Genomic DNA, 13,047 nt, shown 5'->3' on the forward strand with positions numbered 1-13,047 from the left:
ACAAAGGCCTATTCGCCTTGCCCTGACGGGCCTTGGTCCCAGCAGGCCACCGAGCACAGCACCTCAGCCTATTAGAGTGAGGTTTCAGGATCTCTCTCATCCTGTAAACCAACATACTGAAGAAGGTGAAACGTGTGGCTGCGCTCCTCACATGCTGAAGCAGCAGCAGCCCTTTCCCTGAAGCAAAGTTCCTTCATTCCTCCCTCCCATAACCCTTAGCAGGGGATTTATGGTAATTGAGTTGAGTTTCCAAACTGGCCCTTCCTTCCTTCCTTCCCATATCTGCCAGCTCGAGAAGGCTTGTTTTGTTGCACCTGGGAAGTAAAGTATCTATTTGCGAGAGAGAGAGAATGAGAGAGAGAGACAGAGAGAGAGAGACAGAGAGAGAAGGGGAAGGGGTGTTGGCAGTTAGGGTGTGAGCTAGAGAAATGAGGCCTGTCTGCAAAAGGCCATGGGATGGGAGTGCGTGGTTGCAGGTTGTTTGGCTTTGTAAGGCCTACTGCCCGCTTCACTCGAAACTGGGTCTAGGGTTGTCGGTTTGTAGGCTGTAAAAGCCCAGAAAAGCTCTTGTTCTCCAACCAGCAGAGTGGCGCAGCGGAAGCGTGCTGGGCCCATAACCCAGAGGTCGATGGATCGAAACCATCCTCTGCTAACTTTTTTCAAATTATGTTTTTGTGTCATGGCATTAGGGCACAAAGAGCTGTAAGTGCCTGGATGCAATGTCATTCCTTGAACTTGCTGCCTCGTTCCACTCTTGCGCTAAATAGGAGAGGGTCCCAGCCCAGCCAACAAAATGTACTGTTCAATCAAACCAAACTTAAAACCAAGCTCCTTTTTTAAGGGGTCCCGGGGAAATGTTGGGCTGACCGGCAAGACCTCATGATGCGAACTGCTTCTGCGTCAAACGCAAGCTTTTTTCATTCCCAGCCAATGACTTATTCTTATTTCTAAGGGCCGCTCCATCAGATAGCCCAGACAGGCAGGCGTTGGTGGTATAGTGGTGAGCATAGCTGCCTTCCAAGCAGTTGACCCGGGTTCGATTCCCGGCCAACGCAGATCAAATCTTTAAATTGTTCAAAATGCATTTTTTGGAAATCAGACTCATGCTGAAAGCAAAGCTGACACACTTTTCGTGAAAATCAAAACCCCATCCAGGAAAGGTTCTTGCATCCTAGTTTCTGCAACTGTCTATCGGTGAGGGGATTGAAGCGAGCAGGGCTCCTGGCCCCTCCCCGACAAAGCCCTGACGAAGGCCTGACAAAGGCCTATTCGCCTTGCCCTGACGGGCCTTGGTCCCAGCAGGCCACCGAGCACAGCACCTCAGCCTATTAGAGTGAGGTTTCAGGATCTCTCTCATCCTGTAAACCAACATACTGAAGAAGGTGAAACGTGTGGCTGCGCTCCTCACATGCTGAAGCAGCAGCAGCCCTTTCCCTGAAGCAAAGTTCCTTCATTCCTCCCTCCCATAACCCTTAGCAGGGGATTTATGGTAATTGAGTTGAGTTTCCAAACTGGCCCTTCCTTCCTTCCCATATCTGCCAGCTCGAGAAGGCTTGTTTTGTTGCACCTGGGAAGTAAAGTATCTATTTGCGAGAGAGAGAGAATGAGAGAGAGAGACAGAGAGAGAGAGACAGAGAGAGAAGGGGAAGGGGTGTTGGCAGTTAGGGTGTGAGCTAGAGAAATGAGGCCTGTCTGCAAAAGGCCATGGGATGGGAGTGCGTGGTTGCAGGTTGTTTGGCTTTGTAAGGCCTACTGCCCGCTTCACTCGAAAATGGGTCTAGGGTTGTCGGTTTGTAGGCTGTAAAAGCCCAGAAAAGCTTTTGTTCTCCAACCAGCAGAGTGGCGCAGCGGAAGCGTGCTGGGCCCATAACCCAGAGGTCGATGGATCGAAACCATCCTCTGCTAACTTTTTTCAAATTATGTTTTTGTGTCATGGCATTAGGGCACAAAGAGCTGTAAGTGCCTGGATGCAATGTCATTCCTTGAACTTGCTGCCTCGTTCCACTCTTGCGCTAAATAGGAGAGGGTCCCAGCCCAGCCAACAAAATGCACTGTTCAATCAAACCAAACTTAAAACCAAGCTCCTTTTTTAAGGGGTCCCGGGGAAATGTTGGGCTGACCGGCAAGACCTCATGATGCGAACTGCTTCTGCGTCAAACGCAAGCTTTTTTCATTCCCAGCCAATGACTTATTCTTATTTCTAAGGGCCGCTCCATCAGATAGCCCAGACAGGCAGGCGTTGGTGGTATAGTGGTGAGCATAGCTGCCTTCCAAGCAGTTGACCCGGGTTCGATTCCCGGCCAACGCAGATCAAATCCTTAAATTGTTCAAAATGCATTTTTTGGAAATCAGACTCATGCTGAAAGCAAAGCTGACACACTTTTCGTGAAAATCAAAACCCCATCCAGGAAAGGTTCTTGCATCCTAGTTTCTGCAACTGTCTATCGGTGAGGGGATTGAAGCGAGCAGGGCTCCTGGCCCCTCCCCGACAAAGCCCTGACGAAGGCCTGACAAAGGCCTATTCGCCTTGCCCTGACGGGCCTTGGTCCCAGCAGGCCACCGAGCACAGCACCTCAGCCTATTAGAGTGAGGTTTCAGGATCTCTCTCATCCTGTAAACCAACATACTGAAGAAGGTGAAACGTGTGGCTGCGCTCCTCACATGCTGAAGCAGCAGCAGCCCTTTCCCTGAAGCAAAGTTCCTTCATTCCTCCCTCCCATAACCCTTAGCAGGGGATTTATGGTAATTGAGTTGAGTTTCCAAACTGGCCCTTCCTTCCTTCCTTCCCATATCTGCCAGCTCGAGAAGGCTTGTTTTGTTGCACCTGGGAAGTAAAGTATCTATTTGCGAGAGAGAGAGAATGAGAGAGAGAGACAGAGAGAGAGAGACAGAGAGAGAAGGGGAAGGGGTGTTGGCAGTTAGGGTGTGAGCTAGAGAAATGAGGCCTGTCTGCAAAAGGCCATGGGATGGGAGTGCGTGGTTGCAGGTTGTTTGGCTTTGTAAGGCCTACTGCCCGCTTCACTCGAAACTGGGTCTAGGGTTGTCGGTTTGTAGGCTGTAAAAGCCCAGAAAAGCTCTTGTTCTCCAACCAGCAGAGTGGCGCAGCGGAAGCGTGCTGGGCCCATAACCCAGAGGTCGATGGATCGAAACCATCCTCTGCTAACTTTTTTCAAATTATGTTTTTGTGTCATGGCATTAGGGCACAAAGAGCTGTAAGTGCCTGGATGCAATGTCATTCCTTGAACTTGCTGCCTCGTTCCACTCTTGCGCTAAATAGGAGAGGGTCCCAGCCCAGCCAACAAAATGTACTGTTCAATCAAACCAAACTTAAAACCAAGCTCCTTTTTTAAGGGGTCCCGGGGAAATGTTGGGCTGACCGGCAAGACCTCATGATGCGAACTGCTTCTGCGTCAAACGCAAGCTTTTTTCATTCCCAGCCAATGACTTATTCTTATTTCTAAGGGCCGCTCCATCAGATAGCCCAGACAGGCAGGCGTTGGTGGTATAGTGGTGAGCATAGCTGCCTTCCAAGCAGTTGACCTGGGTTCGATTCCCGGCCAACGCAGATCAAATCTTTAAATTGTTCAAAATGCATTTTTTGGAAATCAGACTCATGCTGAAAGCAAAGCTGACACACTTTTCGTGAAAATCAAAACCCCATCCAGGAAAGGTTCTTGCATCCTAGTTTCTGCAACTGTCTATCGGTGAGGGGATTGAAGCGAGCAGGGCTCCTGGCCCCTCCCCGACAAAGCCCTGACGAAGGCCTGACAAAGGCCTATTCGCCTTGCCCTGACGGGCCTTGGTCCCAGCAGGCCACCGAGCACAGCACCTCAGCCTATTAGAGTGAGGTTTCAGGATCTCTCTCATCCTGTAAACCAACATACTGAAGAAGGTGAAACGTGTGGCTGCGCTCCTCACATGCTGAAGCAGCAGCAGCCCTTTCCCTGAAGCAAAGTTCCTTCATTCCTCCCTCCCATAACCCTTAGCAGGGGATTTATGGTAATTGAGTTGAGTTTCCAAACTGGCCCTTCCTTCCTTCCTTCCCATATCTGCCAGCTCGAGAAGGCTTGTTTTGTTGCACCTGGGAAGTAAAGTATCTATTTGCGAGAGAGAGAGAATGAGAGAGAGAGACAGAGAGAGAGAGACAGAGAGAGAAGGGGAAGGGGTGTTGGCAGTTAGGGTGTGAGCTAGAGAAATGAGGCCTGTCTGCAAAAGGCCATGGGATGGGAGTGCGTGGTTGCAGGTTGTTTGGCTTTGTAAGGCCTACTGCTCGCTTCTCTCGAAACTGGGTCTAGGGTTGTCGGTTTGTAGGCTGTAAAAGCCCAGAAAAGCTCTTGTTCTCCAACCAGCAGAGTGGCGCAGCGGAAGCGTGCTGGGCCCATAACCCAGAGGTCGATGGATCGAAACCATCCTCTGCTAACTTTTTTCAAATTATGTTTTTGTGTCATGGCATTAGGGCACAAAGAGCTGTAAGTGCCTGGATGCAATGTCATTCCTTGAACTTGCTGCCTCGTTCCACTCTTGCGCTAAATAGGAGAGGGTCCCAGCCCAGCCAACAAAATGTACTGTTCAATCAAACCAAACTTAAAACCAAGCTCCTTTTTTAAGGGGTCCCGGGGAAATGTTGGGCTGACCGGCAAGACCTCATGATGCGAACTGCTTCTGCGTCAAACGCAAGCTTTTTTCATTCCCAGCCAATGACTTATTCTTATTTCTAAGGGCCGCTCCATCAGATAGCCCAGACAGGCAGGCGTTGGTGGTATAGTGGTGAGCATAGCTGCCTTCCAAGCAGTTGACCTGGGTTCGATTCCCGGCCAACGCAGATCAAATCTTTAAATTGTTCAAAATGCATTTTTTGGAAATCAGACTCATGCTGAAAGCAAAGCTGACACACTTTTCGTGAAAATCAAAACCCCATCCAGGAAAGGTTCTTGCATCCTAGTTTCTGCAACTGTCTATCGGTGAGGGGATTGAAGCGAGCAGGGCTCCTGGCCCCTCCCCGACAAAGCCCTGACGAAGGCCTGACAAAGGCCTATTCGCCTTGCCCTGACGGGCCTTGGTCCCAGCAGGCCACCGAGCACAGCACCTCAGCCTATTAGAGTGAGGTTTCAGGATCTCTCTCATCCTGTAAACCAACATACTGAAGAAGGTGAAACGTGTGGCTGCGCTCCTCACATGCTGAAGCAGCAGCAGCCCTTTCCCTGAAGCAAAGTTCCTTCATTCCTCCCTCCCATAACCCTTAGCAGGGGATTTATGGTAATTGAGTTGAGTTTCCAAACTGGCCCTTCCTTCCTTCCTTCCCATATCTGCCAGCTCGAGAAGGCTTGTTTTGTTGCACCTGGGAAGTAAAGTATCTATTTGCGAGAGAGAGAGAATGAGAGAGAGAGACAGAGAGAGAGAGACAGAGAGAGAAGGGGAAGGGGTGTTGGCAGTTAGGGTGTGAGCTAGAGAAATGAGGCCTGTCTGCAAAAGGCCATGGGATGGGAGTGCGTGGTTGCAGGTTGTTTGGCTTTGTAAGGCCTACTGCCCGCTTCACTCGAAACTGGGTCTAGGGTTGTCGGTTTGTAGGCTGTAAAAGCCCAGAAAAGCTCTTGTTCTCCAACCAGCAGAGTGGCGCAGCGGAAGCGTGCTGGGCCCATAACCCAGAGGTCGATGGATCGAAACCATCCTCTGCTAACTTTTTTCAAATTATGTTTTTGTGTCATGGCATTAGGGCACAAAGAGCTGTAAGTGCCTGGATGCAATGTCATTCCTTGAACTTGCTGCCTCGTTCCACTCTTGCGCTAAATAGGAGAGGGTCCCAGCCCAGCCAACAAAATGTAATGTTCAATCAAACCAAACTTAAAACCAAGCTCCTTTTTTAAGGGGTCCCGGGGAAATGTTGGGCTGACCGGCAAGACCTCATGATGCGAACTGCTTCTGCGTCAAACGCAAGCTTTTTTCATTCCCAGCCAATGACTTATTCTTATTTCTAAGGGCCGCTCCATCAGATAGCCCAGACAGGCAGGCGTTGGTGGTATAGTGGTGAGCATAGCTGCCTTCCAAGCAGTTGACCCGGGTTCGATTCCCGGCCAACGCAGATCAAATCTTTAAATTGTTCAAAATGCATTTTTTGGAAATCAGACTCATGCTGAAAGCAAAGCTGACACACTTTTCGTGAAAATCAAAACCCCATCCAGGAAAGGTTCTTGCATCCTAGTTTCTGCAACTGTCTATCGGTGAGGGGATTGAAGCGAGCAGGGCTCCTGGCCCCTCCCCGACAAAGCCCTGACGAAGGCCTGACAAAGGCCTATTCGCCTTGCCCTGACGGGCCTTGGTCCCAGCAGGCCACCGAGCACAGCACCTCAGCCTATTAGAGTGAGGTTTCAGGATCTCTCTCATCCTGTAAACCAACATACTGAAGAAGGTGAAACGTGTGGCTGCGCTCCTCACATGCTGAAGCAGCAGCAGCCCTTTCCCTGAAGCAAAGTTCCTTCATTCCTCCCTCCCATAACCCTTAGCAGGGGATTTATGGTAATTGAGTTGAGTTTCCAAACTGGCCCTTCCTTCCTTCCTTCCCATATCTGCCAGCTCGAGAAGGCTTGTTTTGTTGCACCTGGGAAGTAAAGTATCTATTTGCGAGAGAGAGAGAATGAGAGAGAGAGACAGAGAGAGAGAGACAGAGAGAGAAGGGGAAGGGGTGTTGGCAGTTAGGGTGTGAGCTAGAGAAATGAGGCCTGTCTGCAAAAGGCCATGGGATGGGAGTGCGTGGTTGCAGGTTGTTTGGCTTTGTAAGGCCTACTGCCCGCTTCACTCGAAACTGGGTCTAGGGTTGTCGGTTTGTAGGCTGTAAAAGCCCAGAAAAGCTCTTGTTCTCCAACCAGCAGAGTGGCGCAGCGGAAGCGTGCTGGGCCCATAACCCAGAGGTCGATGGATCGAAACCATCCTCTGCTAACTTTTTTCAAATTATGTTTTTGTGTCATGGCATTAGGGCACAAAGAGCTGTAAGTGCCTGGATGCAATGTCATTCCTTGAACTTGCTGCCTCGTTCCACTCTTGCGCTAAATAGGAGAGGGTCCCAGCCCAGCCAACAAAATGTACTGTTCAATCAAACCAAACTTAAAACCAAGCTCCTTTTTTAAGGGGTCCCGGGGAAATGTTGGGCTGACCGGCAAGACCTCATGATGCGAACTGCTTCTGCGTCAAACGCAAGCTTTTTTCATTCCCAGCCAATGACTTATTCTTATTTCTAAGGGCCGCTCCATCAGATAGCCCAGACAGGCAGGCGTTGGTGGTATAGTGGTGAGCATAGCTGCCTTCCAAGCAGTTGACCCGGGTTCGATTCCCGGCCAACGCAGATCAAATCTTTAAATTGTTCAAAATGCATTTTTTGGAAATCAGACTCATGCTGAAAGCAAAGCTGACACACTTTTCGTGAAAATCAAAACCCCATCCAGGAAAGGTTCTTGCATCCTAGTTTCTGCAACTGTCTATCGGTGAGGGGATTGAAGCGAGCAGGGCTCCTGGCCCCTCCCCGACAAAGCCCTGACGAAGGCCTGACAAAGGCCTATTCGCCTTGCCCTGACGGGCCTTGGTCCCAGCAGGCCACCGAGCACAGCACCTCAGCCTATTAGAGTGAGGTTTCAGGATCTCTCTCATCCTGTAAACCAACATACTGAAGAAGGTGAAACGTGTGGCTGCGCTCCTCACATGCTGAAGCAGCAGCAGCCCTTTCCCTGAAGCAAAGTTCCTTCATTCCTCCCTCCCATAACCCTTAGCAGGGGATTTATGGTAATTGAGTTGAGTTTCCAAACTGGCCCTTCCTTCCTTCCTTCCCATATCTGCCAGCTCGAGAAGGCTTGTTTTGTTGCACCTGGGAAGTAAAGTATCTATTTGCGAGAGAGAGAGAATGAGAGAGAGAGACAGAGAGAGAGAGACAGAGAGAGAAGGGGAAGGGGTGTTGGCAGTTAGGGTGTGAGCTAGAGAAATGAGGCCTGTCTGCAAAAGGCCATGGGATGGGAGTGCGTGGTTGCAGGTTGTTTGGCTTTGTAAGGCCTACTGCCCGCTTCACTCGAAACTGGGTCTAGGGTTGTCGGTTTGTAGGCTGTAAAAGCCCAGAAAAGCTCTTGTTCTCCAACCAGCAGAGTGGCGCAGCGGAAGCGTGCTGGGCCCATAACCCAGAGGTCGATGGATCGAAACCATCCTCTGCTAACTTTTTTCAAATTATGTTTTTGTGTCATGGCATTAGGGCACAAAGAGCTGTAAGTGCCTGGATGCAATGTCATTCCTTGAACTTGCTGCCTCGTTCCACTCTTGCGCTAAATAGGAGAGGGTCCCAGCCCAGCCAACAAAATGTACTGTTCAATCAAACCAAACTTAAAACCAAGCTCCTTTTTTAAGGGGTCCCGGGGAAATGTTGGGCTGACCGGCAAGACCTCATGATGCGAACTGCTTCTGCGTCAAACGCAAGCTTTTTTCATTCCCAGCCAATGACTTATTCTTATTTCTAAGGGCCGCTCCATCAGATAGCCCAGACAGGCAGGCGTTGGTGGTATAGTGGTGAGCATAGCTGCCTTCCAAGCAGTTGACCCGGGTTCGATTCCCGGCCAACGCAGATCAAATCTTTAAATTGTTCAAAATGCATTTTTTGGAAATCAGACTCATGCTGAAAGCAAAGCTGACACACTTTTCGTGAAAATCAAAACCCCATCCAGGAAAGGTTCTTGCATCCTAGTTTCTGCAACTGTCTATCGGTGAGGGGATTGAAGCGAGCAGGGCTCCTGGCCCCTCCCCGACAAAGCCCTGACGAAGGCCTGACAAAGGCCTATTCGCCTTGCCCTGACGGGCCTTGGTCCCAGCAGGCCACCGAGCACAGCACCTCAGCCTATTAGAGTGAGGTTTCAGGATCTCTCTCATCCTGTAAACCAACATACTGAAGAAGGTGAAACGTGTGGCTGCGCTCCTCACATGCTGAAGCAGCAGCAGCCCTTTCCCTGAAGCAAAGTTCCTTCATTCCTCCCTCCCATAACCCTTAGCAGGGGATTTATGGTAATTGAGTTGAGTTTCCAAACTGGCCCTTCCTTCCTTCCTTCCCATATCTGCCAGCTCGAGAAGGCTTGTTTTGTTGCACCTGGGAAGTAAAGTATCTATTTGCGAGAGAGAGAGAATGAGAGAGAGAGACAGAGAGAGAGAGACAGAGAGAGAAGGGGAAGGGGTGTTGGCAGTTAGGGTGTGAGCTAGAGAAATGAGGCCTGTCTGCAAAAGGCCATGGGATGGGAGTGCGTGGTTGCAGGTTGTTTGGCTTTGTAAGGCCTACTGCCCGCTTCACTCGAAACTGGGTCTAGGGTTGTCGGTTTGTAGGCTGTAAAAGCCCAGAAAAGCTCTTGTTCTCCAACCAGCAGAGTGGCGCAGCGGAAGCGTGCTGGGCCCATAACCCAGAGGTCGATGGATCGAAACCATCCTCTGCTAACTTTTTTCAAATTATGTTTTTGTGTCATGGCATTAGGGCACAAAGAGCTGTAAGTGCCTGGATGCAATGTCATTCCTTGAACTTGCTGCCTCGTTCCACTCTTGCGCTAAATAGGAGAGGGTCCCAGCCCAGCCAACAAAATGTACTGTTCAATCAAACCAAACTTAAAACCAAGCTCCTTTTTTAAGGGGTCCCGGGGAAATGTTGGGCTGACCGGCAAGACCTCATGATGCGAACTGCTTCTGCGTCAAACGCAAGCTTTTTTCATTCCCAGCCAATGACTTATTCTTATTTCTAAGGGCCGCTCCATCAGATAGCCCAGACAGGCAGGCGTTGGTGGTATAGTGGTGAGCATAGCTGCCTTCCAAGCAGTTGACCCGGGTTCGATTCCCGGCCAACGCAGATCAAATCTTTAAATTGTTCAAAATGCATTTTTTGGAAATCAGACTCATGCTGAAAGCAAAGCTGACACACTTTTCGTGAAAATCAAAACCCCATCCAGGAAAGGTTCTTGCATCCTAGTTTCTGCAACTGTCTATCGGTGAGGGGATTGAAGCGAGCAGGGCTCCTGGCCCCTCCCCGACAAAGCCCTGACGAAGGCCTGACAAAGGCCTATTCGCCTTGCCCTGACGGGCCTTGGTCCCAGCAGGCCACCGAGCACAGCACCTCAGCCTATTAGAGTGAGGTTTCAGGATCTCTCTCATCCTGTAAACCAACATACTGAAGAAGGTGAAACGTGTGGCTGCGCTCCTCACATGCTGAAGCAGCAGCAGCCCTTTCCCTGAAGCAAAGTTCCTTCATTCCTCCCTCCCATAACCCTTAGCAGGGGATTTATGGTAATTGAGTTGAGTTTCCAAACTGGCCCTTCCTTCCTTCCTTCCCATATCTGCCAGCTCGAGAAGGCTTGTTTTGTTGCACCTGGGAAGTAAAGTATCTATTTGCGAGAGAGAGAGAATGAGAGAGAGAGACAGAGAGAGAGAGACAGAGAGAGAAGGGGAAGGGGTGTTGGCAGTTAGGGTGTGAGCTAGAGAAATGAGGCCTGTCTGCAAAAGGCCATGGGATGGGAGTGCGTGGTTGCAGGTTGTTTGGCTTTGTAAGGCCTACTGCCCGCTTCACTCGAAACTGGGTCTAGGGTTGTCGGTTTGTAGGCTGTAAAAGCCCAGAAAAGCTCTTGTTCTCCAACCAGCAGAGTGGCGCAGCGGAAGCGTGCTGGGCCCATAACCCAGAGGTCGATGGATCGAAACCATCCTCTGCTAACTTTTTTCAAATTATGTTTTTGTGTCATGGCATTAGGGCACAAAGAGCTGTAAGTGCCTGGATGCAATGTCATTCCTTGAACTTGCTGCCTCGTTCCACTCTTGCGCTAAATAGGAGAGGGTCCCAGCCCAGCCAACAAAATGTACTGTTCAATCAAACCAAACTTAAAACCAAGCTCCTTTTTTAAGGGGTCCCGGGGAAATGTTGGGCTGACCGGCAAGACCTCATGATGCGAACTGCTTCTGCGTCAAACGCAAGCTTTTTTCATTCCCAGCCAATGACTTATTCTTATTTCTAAGGGCCGCTCCATCAGATAGCCCAGACAGGCAGGCGTTGGTGGTATAGTGGTGAGCATAGCTGCCTTCCAAGCAGTTGACCCGGGTTCGATTCCCGGCCAACGCAGATCAAATCTTTAAATTGTTCAAAATGCATTTTTTGGAAATCAGACTCATGCTGAAAGCAAAGCTGACACACTTTTCGTGAAAATCAAAACCCCATCCAGGAAAGGTTCTTGCATCCTAGTTTCTGCAACTGTCTATCGGTGAGGGGATTGAAGCGAGCAGGGCTCCTGGCCCCTCCCCGACAAAGCCCTGACCAAGGCCTGACAAAGGCCTATTCGCCTTGCCCTGACGGGCCTTGGTCCCAGCAGGCCACCGAGCACAGCACCTCAGCCTATTAGAGTGAGGTTTCAGGATCTCTCTCATCCTGTAAACCAACATACTGAAGAAGGTGAAACGTGTGGCTGCGCTCCTCACATGCTGAAGCAGCAGCAGCCCTTTCCCTGAAGCAAAGTTCCTTCATTCCTCCCTCCCATAACCCTTAGCAGGGGATTTATGGTAATTGAGTTGAGTTTCCAAACTGGCCCTTCCTTCCTTCCTTCCCATATCTGCCAGCTCGAGAAGGCTTGTTTTGTTGCACCTGGGAAGTAAAGTATCTATTTGCGAGAGAGAGAGAATGAGAGAGAGAGACAGAGAGAGAGAGACAGAGAGAGAAGGGGAAGGGGTGTTGGCAGTTAGGGTGTGAGCTAGAGAAATGAGGCCTGTCTGCAAAAGGCCATGGGATGGGAGTGCGTGGTTGCAGGTTGTTTGGCTTTGTAAGGCCTACTGCCCGCTTCACTCGAAACTGGGTCTAGGGTTGTCGGTTTGTAGGCTGTAAAAGCCCAGAAAAGCTCTTGTTCTCCAACCAGCAGAGTGGCGCAGCGGAAGCGTGCTGGGCCCATAACCCAGAGGTCGATGGATCGAAACCATCCTCTGCTAACTTTTTTCAAATTATGTTTTTGTGTCATGGCATTAGGGCACAAAGAGCTGTAAGTGCCTGGATGCAATGTCATTCCTTGAACTTGCTGCCTCGTTCCACTCTTGCGCTAAATAGGAGAGGGTCCCAGCCCAGCCAACAAAATGTACTGTTCAATCAAACCAAACTTAAAACCAAGCTCCTTTTTTAAGGGGTCCCGGGGAAATGTTGGGCTGACCGGCAAGACCTCATGATGCGAACTGCTTCTGCGTCAAACGCAAGCTTTTTTCATTCCCAGCCAATGACTTATTCTTATTTCTAAGGGCCGCTCCATCAGATAGCCCAGACAGGCAGGCGTTGGTGGTATAGTGGTGAGCATAGCTGCCTTCCAAGCAGTTGACCCGGGTTCGATTCCCGGCCAACGCAGATCAAATCTTTAAATTGTTCAAAATGCATTTTTTGGAAATCAGACTCATGCTGAAAGCAAAGCTGACACACTTTTCGTGAAAATCAAAACCCCATCCAGGAAAGGTTCTTGCATCCTAGTTTCTGCAACTGTCTATCGGTGAGGGGATTGAAGCGAGCAGGGCTCCTGGCCCCTCCCCGACAAAGCCCTGACGAAGGCCTGACAAAGGCCTATTCGCCTTGCCCTGACGGGCCTTGGTCCCAGCAGGCCACCGAGCACAGCACCTCAGCCTATTAGAGTGAGGTTTCAGGATCTCTCTCATCCTGTAAACCAACATACTGAAGAAGGTGAAACGTGTGGCTGCGCTCCTCACATGCTGAAGCAGCAGCAGCCCTTTCCCTGAAGCAAAGTTCCTTCATTCCTCCCTCCCATAACCCTTAGCAGGGGATTTATGGTAATTGAGTTGAGTTTCCAAACTGGCCCTTCCTTCCTTCCTTCCCATATCTGCCAGCTCGAGAAGGCTTGTTTTGTTGCACCTGGGAAGTAAAGTATCTATTTGCGAGAGAGAGAGAATGAGAGAGAGAGACAGAGAGAGAGAGACAGAGAGAGAAGGGGAAGGGGTGTTGGCAGTTAGGGTGTGAGCTAGAGAAATGAGGCCTGTCTGCAAAAGGCCATGGGATGGGAGTGCGTGGTTGCAGGTTGT

The 13,047-nt window shown here is 50.1% G+C and overlaps 8 non-coding genes across 8 annotated transcripts; all 8 read left to right on the forward strand.

Moving 5' to 3' along the window:
• The first annotated feature begins 983 nt into the window (after positions 1-983).
• Positions 984-1,055, forward strand: TRNAG-UCC (transfer RNA glycine (anticodon UCC)). Its single transcript has one exon. It is a non-coding gene; the product is annotated as a tRNA-Gly (tRNA).
• Positions 1,056-2,236: 1,181 nt separating this feature from the next.
• TRNAG-UCC (transfer RNA glycine (anticodon UCC)) lies at positions 2,237-2,308 on the forward strand. Its single transcript has one exon. It is a non-coding gene; the product is annotated as a tRNA-Gly (tRNA).
• A 3,699-nt stretch (positions 2,309-6,007) lies between these two features.
• On the forward strand, positions 6,008-6,079 carry TRNAG-UCC (transfer RNA glycine (anticodon UCC)). Its single transcript has one exon. It is a non-coding gene; the product is annotated as a tRNA-Gly (tRNA).
• Positions 6,080-7,264: 1,185 nt separating this feature from the next.
• Positions 7,265-7,336, forward strand: TRNAG-UCC (transfer RNA glycine (anticodon UCC)). The gene has a single exon. It is a non-coding gene; the product is annotated as a tRNA-Gly (tRNA).
• Positions 7,337-8,521: 1,185 nt separating this feature from the next.
• Positions 8,522-8,593, forward strand: TRNAG-UCC (transfer RNA glycine (anticodon UCC)). The gene has a single exon. It is a non-coding gene; the product is annotated as a tRNA-Gly (tRNA).
• A 1,185-nt stretch (positions 8,594-9,778) lies between these two features.
• Positions 9,779-9,850, forward strand: TRNAG-UCC (transfer RNA glycine (anticodon UCC)). Its single transcript has one exon. It is a non-coding gene; the product is annotated as a tRNA-Gly (tRNA).
• A 1,185-nt stretch (positions 9,851-11,035) lies between these two features.
• TRNAG-UCC (transfer RNA glycine (anticodon UCC)) lies at positions 11,036-11,107 on the forward strand. The gene has a single exon. It is a non-coding gene; the product is annotated as a tRNA-Gly (tRNA).
• A 1,185-nt stretch (positions 11,108-12,292) lies between these two features.
• On the forward strand, positions 12,293-12,364 carry TRNAG-UCC (transfer RNA glycine (anticodon UCC)). Its single transcript has one exon. It is a non-coding gene; the product is annotated as a tRNA-Gly (tRNA).
• The last annotated feature ends 683 nt before the right edge of the window (positions 12,365-13,047 follow it).

The sequence above is a fragment of the Ambystoma mexicanum genome, chromosome 6q (assembly GCF_040938575.1).
Source record: "Ambystoma mexicanum isolate Mex_15411 chromosome 6q, UKY_AmexF1_1, whole genome shotgun sequence".
Lineage (NCBI taxonomy): Eukaryota > Metazoa > Chordata > Amphibia > Caudata > Ambystomatidae > Ambystoma > Ambystoma mexicanum.